The following is a 7365-nucleotide window of genomic DNA, read 5'->3' as shown; positions in this document are numbered from 1 at the left end:
GGATTGAGATGCGACAAGCTTTAAAAGCTATGACGCGAATCGAGCGTTTGTCTACAAGAGCGCATTTTCGGTGGATATATATGTCGGAATGACATTGGGGATAGGGTTGTCGGTGTTTGAGGAGTCTTCATTGAAGGTAGCCATCGTTGCGGTGTAACGAAGATACGATTTATTGACACAGGTATGAATAACACAGGTTTGACAATCTACCACGGCGGTGAGACGTCCGCGACACTAGTGACAATGGTCTCCGGTTCGATAACGAATCCGCGGCCAACGGGATGACAGATGGGCGTTCTCGCTGAATCTAAGTCTGATTCGTAAAAATAATTGCTGAGCGTAAAGACGTTACTCTTTGGTCGACGGGAGCGCGTAAAAGAATGCCCGTCCCGTCCCGATGATGCCACAGAGGAAAACTATAATGGGGTGTGTCTAAGGACACGAGATCATCGGATTCGTCGAGGAAAGCCTTCGTTTAGGAAGTAAGGGAAATTGACGTTGCTGCTAATTGGTCAATCTCCATATCGGTGGTTAGAAAAAGATGGTAGCCGCCCTCGAGGGAAAGTTGCTAGTGGGAGACGTCGCTCGTTGAAAAATATGTCTCCCCTATCTTCCCGTAGTTGGGACAAAGACTGTTTGTCTGTTTGAAGGACTTTAGTTAACTAAACCTTAAGATTTATAACGGGCCCTCGGGCTAGCCGAACATGTACTGCGGAGACGCATCGACATCTGGCAATCATCTTACTCGAAGAATAGGGTCTGCGTGTGGCGAGCCACGGGACAGAAACCGTGGGAATGTTTACTGTCGCGTGTCGCCACGAATATTTCTTTTAAGGAGAGCTATAGAATTACTCCATACCTTTGTTAGGCAAAGCGTTCATCCTTTGACCGCGGCTACGTTGGGCGACAGACTGTCACCTCGAGCCAAAGCTCACCGTCACTAATCTCGAACAATTACAATCGGATTGAATAACTACAATAGTTTAGTTACAGTTATAGTAGACTTTAGATTGCAATGTTGCGGGGCTATCCAAAGGTTCCGGTGTCCTTTCATCTCCGACATATAGATATACATGTATATGTGACGAAATATACTAAAGCAATATTGACCCTTTGTCGCTGAAAGTATCAAACTACAAAACTTCCTTTCAAATTTTCAGAATAAGGAAATCAGGATCATGATAAATAATTGGAACATAATTAAAAATAATATATCTTCTCTATAAGATAATGAATACATTGGTTCATTTAATTTTTATGGATATTCAAACGCTTCTGTGAAATAAAACGTCAAGATTATAGAGTATAAAATTCATAGCTATGAAATAACTAAAACTCTGATGTATTATTAAAAATATACGTTAGGTTGTATGTAGTGATACATACAAAGATTACATGTACAAACCCATAATTAACACAATGCTACCGCAACCATTCTGCAATCTACCTTGCCCAAAACACTCTTCCAGTCACCTCCAAACTCTTCAATTCTCTCCACCTAACCACCCACAAACCATTCACAAACATGCAATTCCCGACAAAAGAAGAACTTATCGTCAGTTGTCCTTAACATCTCGTTCATTCATTTGGTCCCTATCCCCCTATTTCCTCCCACTGCGATGATCGCACTACATTTTTCCACGTCTCTATTCTATTCTCTGGATGATCTGAATTCTCGAGCAGTCGAGTGACGATTGATCTGTACAATTGATCGATTTCTTTTTACTACAGACATGCAAGAAATTCCGTGTTGGAGAGCGATATTGCGAGTTCGAGTGCCTGGACCATCTGAATAACGTTACCAGAACTGGTATAGTTTATGTCGTTGATGATAAGAATTCCTCCACGACTCAGCAACAAGAGCTACTCTGGGTGATGAGCTTAATGGTGCTGTTGCGGCTATTTTAATTTTTCAACAAGGATCCAGATGGCGCCGTTGACGAAATTCTTTCATTATAAACGTCAACGATCAACATCAGCCATCAGGGAACGAAGAAGGTACGCTGTAACGTGTCTGAGTAATTATACCTCGAGGAGTACATACAGTTATGTAATGAAGATTCATATGTGAGTGTTTGTTTTCTTATTTCTTTTCCCTTTGTTTCATTTGAATGGATTTTTTTACTCAAAGAGCGAGGTAAGATTACGTCAGATACGTTTTTACATATGCTAAAAAAATGGAAAATGATGATGATGAATCAATGACACGTAGAAAATTATAATCTATTGTATTGCTGTTATCTAATGGTGTTGTAGTTGACTGTATGGTGGATGTATCTAATGGTGTTGTAGTTGACTGTATGTTGTTCAATATTGCTATGAAACTCTTCTGATTCATTGTCACTTATACGAAGGATGGAAGTATGCGAATTGGGAGAAGTCAGGTTGAGAGATGCAAGATTTATACGCTCGTTCTGTCAGTTATCCCAGTGTCTGTTACGCGATAGAAAATGAACGAACTGAATAATAAATGCATTATCGGCATGAAGATTGCTTGATGTAGGCCACCGCTTTTTTTCTATCCTTCCGATACCATTTTTCTTTTTTTTCTTTTTTTGCGAAACACTTTGCTAGTCGTGAGAAGCAGCAATTCCCTTCTGCGAATCAATTACGGTTCACGAGAAATTGTATTATAGCCTGGAACGTATTCAAATTATCTTCAATTATTCTCGGCTGTTTCCATTTCCATTCGTCTCTTACGTAAGTACTCGTTTGATGTACGTACATAGTGAGACAATAATCGTTAACACCTTTAATGTCTTCAGTATTATAGAATAAGACGCGAAAATACGTTGAAACCTGACTTTTAGATTCGCGAGACTCTATAAGGCTTCGAAAGTCTCTTGTTTCAGGCCGAATAAAAAATTGTAGATGAAGAATTACATTGCGAGGTCTGTTAAGGAAAATTTTAAATCGTATCGTTGTAATAGGATTATTTCAGCGAGGGAAATTACGTGTTGCGTGCGAAGCCACGAGCTTTCTTTCAGGCTAATATACATAATTGTCCTATCGAACTTTCCATCTAAACCGTTGCGCTCACACGTGGATTTTGCATTTCAATTTTCTTACTTACAGTCCAGTCCAGTGAGACCAAGTTAAATTTTTCAGCCCTCCGAGGTAAAATATGTTTTATAGAGAGACGTACAACGCCATGAAGGGGAGACAGATCAATAAATTGGGTTATCTTTAAATTACTGACAATCATTTCATCGACGCGGTTTCACCGACACCGAGTCCCCCGGCAACGTCTGTCAAAGCTTATTTACCGATACACTGAAATCAACCACAATCATTTTACCGACCTCTTCCTTTGCTGACAGTTATTATACTCGCTGTCATATGTTATCGTTGATTATACATCTTTATTTACAAATTCGTTCCTGTGTATAACGAAACAAAGGAAGAAACGAAAATGATACGTTTCATGACGCATTGTTAAATTATTAATTAACGAGAGTTACATATCTACATGAATGCTTTGAAATGTCAGTTATAATTCATGAAAATGGATACAAGCCATTTTACTATACATAAATAGAATTATAAAGACATGTTACGTACTAATGCTTTTACGAAATATATTTCTGTATACGTTTGACGTTTCTGTATTATTCCTTATGTGCTTTCTGCTCTTGTGTTTAGCTCGTCGGAAGTAAAAATACGTTAAGCGAATCAGCTAATCTATTCGAGCGTTTCAACGGCTCAGTCTTCTCTTATGCAACTACCAAAAGAGAAGATAAGTCTTTGGTTATACAACATTTCATAACGTCCAAAGTAACGGGGCACTAATTAGTTGCAACTTTAAGACAGACCAGATATCAGTCATCGTCCGTAAATACATTTATTACGATCGTTTAAAGTTTAAAGAAACACCGTTATAAAGTCGTAATACGAGACAAAGCGAAGAGAAAGTAAACTGTTGGATATATGACAAAATAATTCTATTTTAAATAAGAGACTGGTCAGCGTGGTTATTTTGTTTACAAAATCAAACGAATTTAATGAATGTAATGGTAAGGAAGTAACTATAAGTGGCTGTTAAACTATTTTTATGCTTGAAAAGTAATTCGCAAAGTAATGTAAAGCAGTACTACTGAGTTGTACATAACCTCTTTCAGAATTTGTTCTTAACCTCTTGCTTCATAACTTCCTTAATTATACTCTTCAAACTTATTGACTACTTCGATGTTGTTACGAACAGAAACTGATAAAATATTAATCTTAAATATAGATTGAAATGAAAGCTTGTCACGTAAATATATATATATGTACTACTTACTCAAACTATGGATCACATAACCTATAAAAAAAAAAAAAAAAAAAAATTATTGTACACTATAAAGCAAGAGGTTAAATCTTTAATCTGTTAAGAATTAAATTTTTTATTGTAACTGCGAAAATTATAAAAGTACCAAGCGAAGCAAGTACGGAATATATGCGGAATATGAATCGCTCAACTAACCAAAGAGCGGCACAGTGACAAAATTAGTAAAGTAAAGACCACAAATATTACAACATTATATTCTACCACAAAATAATTCTCTATACAAAAAAGGTACACAACGAATCGATTTTTCACAACGATAAGAGTCAACAGAACCAATCAAGACCAGGCGAGACTCTCATAAGACAACGATATCAGAGGGATCAAATCAGCGACTTCAATCTATGTTACAGAGTATAGTTATCAAGAAAAATTGCTCTTTTCATGAAAAGTATGGTAATGATACTCTTATAACACATTGTATATCTGGCAGTCGGGTGTGCCCGTGGCCATCGGAAATGTAAAGACGACGCTTTTAGAAAGTGATAGCGCCATCGCGTTTTAAAAACGCGTTAGAAGAAGGTCGGTTTCGCTATCCAAGGCGAATCGAAAAGTGTGCGTGTTGCGAGAATCAGAGTTGATCGAGACGTCGAAGCATAGAGCCGTTAGAATTGAGTTGCGAGTGTTGTCGAGTGTTAGAGTTGCTAGTGAGAGAGAGAGAGAGCGAGAGAGAGAGAGTTACCAAATAGTTGTCAAGTTATTTGTTGTAAATACGAGCGTTGCATTTAGTTTTCCTGTTAATCAAACATCGTTTCTCTGTCTAACTAATATCTGTATTTTCAATCCATTATTAATATATTCCGATATTACAAGTGGGGGCTCGTCCGGGATTGAATAAGACAGAGAAACGATACGATTTAACGGAGCTATTTCTGCGGGAGTAGAAAAGAATAGAATAAAATGGCAAACGTTGAAGACGAACGATTGTCGGGTGAAGAGGATTTGACGCTGGAGGAGCTGAGGAGTAAGCTCGCACAGATGAATCTGCCTATATCCGGTGCGAGATCAGTGCTGGTTGCCAGGTTGAACAGAGCGTGCAAACCTGGTCGATCTACTCCTAAGGATTCGAAGCGTGGCGAAGAACCAACAAACCAGCGAGATCTAAGAAGCAAGCAGAGAGCCGAACGCAGTCAAGAGGGAGAGGAAGACCTCGAGAAGCTGAGGACGAAAGAGCTGAGAGCGCGTCTCGTTAGCTTGGGGTTGAAGGTAACGGGAAGAAAATCCGAACTACGCGCGCGGCTACAGGCGGCCCTAGAAGGAGACGATGTATCGTCGGAAGAAGAGAGCTCCGACGAAAGTGAAGGCGAGGACGATAAACAAGGCGCGCGAGAATACAGGAGAGGCACGCGAGCGGTGTATCAGGACCGCGATGAGTAGCAGCAGAAGGTATGCGTCGGTTCGATGTTGAGTCTTAAAGACGTGGAAGACTCATTAGAGAAATTCAGCGGGGATGATCTGCTGAGGGTAAATCAGTGGGTGGAAGACTTCGAGGAAATGGCAGAAGTGTGGGGTTGGTCAGACGCCCACATGGTGGCCTATGCTAAGAAATTACTCGCAGGCTCCGCTCAGGCCTTCGTACGACAAAAACGATGCGCGAAGTCCTGGGCAAAGCTAAAAAAGGCGTTGAGGAATGAGTTTGAAAATGTAGTAAGCGACCAACAGATACATGGCGAGTTATCCCATAGAAAGAAGAAAGCAGATGAGAGTCTGCAACAATATATGTATCACATGTGCGGGATTGCAAAACAAGGAAGGGTTGATACGCAATCCTTGATAGACTACATTATTCAAGGCATTCCCGACGAGGTCGCGAACAAGACTGTGCTATACGGAGCCAGGAATATCGAGCAATTAAAAGAGCGTTTCAGGCGCTACGAAGCGATAAAAAGAGATATGGAGATGAGGACGAAATTTGAGGAGCCGAAGAGTAACAGGGTAAAGCCGGTGGCGAAGCTGTCCGAAACCGAGAGGAACAAGGAACCCGGTCGATCTGGAGATGCGAGGAAGACGCGATGCTACAATTGCTTCAAATGTAGGGAGTACGGACACATCGCATCAAGTTGCGACAATTTGGGTGAGCCCTCAAAAAAAGTTTACAGCGTGTTTCGGTCGTTACAAACAAGGCGTGGTAAGGATGTTAAGATGGAAAATTTCAAATTGAGCGCGTTGATAGACACCGGTAGTGAGCTGACTCTAATGCGAGCAGATCAGCATGTGAAAATCGGAGCGCCCAGATTAAGTCGGGAAATCGTTGGATTTCGCGGTGTCGGTTCCGGAAGGAATTTTACGCTCGGGAAATTTTCGACGAACATTATTATAGACAATGAGTCGTACTGTATAACCATACACGTAGTTCCAGACACAGTGATGCAACATTCGCTTATTATTGGCGCAGACTTTTTGGACACTGTTGAAATAAGTATAAAAGGGGGAGAATCTTTTATTAGTAGAATAAAGGACGAAAATCCCGATGAGTGTCCGGAAGTCCTCAAGATAGATGTAGAGACACAGGCGAGTGAGATAGATTTGTCACACGTTAAGGACATGCAACATAGGCTAAAAAGAGATTTGAAGAGAACCAAAGCATTGCTAAGAGACGCTCAAACGATGCTGGAGAGATCGAAAGGTGACTCGACGGGTAAAGCAGCTTTACGACAGCTGAAGAACCAGTTAGAAGATGCAGAATGCGCTAGAGCAGTTGCAGTTAAAGCGAAACAGGCACTGGAGCAAGAACCGAATGAGACGCTGGCTTCGTTGCAGGAAGTACTGCGGCAACGTTCCGAAGCAGAAGATCGTGTTAATGTAGCTAGTCGCGAACGAACTGAGCTACTGTCGCAATTGGAAGAAAATAAAGAAGAGTTAGCAGAAGTTTTGAAGAAGTATCGGGCAGCTGTGCAGCAAGTGTCGGAGGAACGGAGAATAGTGGCAAGACACGTGGTGATTGGTAAAGTGGACCAAGAGATGGTGTCCTCGTCGGATTCTTGCGGCCAGCAGGAGGACTTAGCGAACATCACGAGGAGGAAGAATCTGGCTAAGGATGT

General features: G+C 40.8%; 1 protein-coding gene across 4 annotated transcripts in view; it reads right to left on the bottom strand.

The window, feature by feature from the left end:
• The window catches only part of LOC126876373 (venom serine protease Bi-VSP-like), a 60601-nt gene that overhangs the window by 15653 nt on the left and 37583 nt on the right, over window positions 1-7365 (bottom strand). The window lies entirely within an intron of this gene.

This window comes from Bombus huntii, unplaced genomic scaffold, assembly GCF_024542735.1.
Source record: "Bombus huntii isolate Logan2020A unplaced genomic scaffold, iyBomHunt1.1 ctg00000073.1, whole genome shotgun sequence".
NCBI lineage: Eukaryota > Metazoa > Arthropoda > Insecta > Hymenoptera > Apidae > Bombus > Bombus huntii.
Note: the sequence above shows the minus strand (reverse complement) of the source record. Positions and strands in the feature narration are given on the sequence as shown.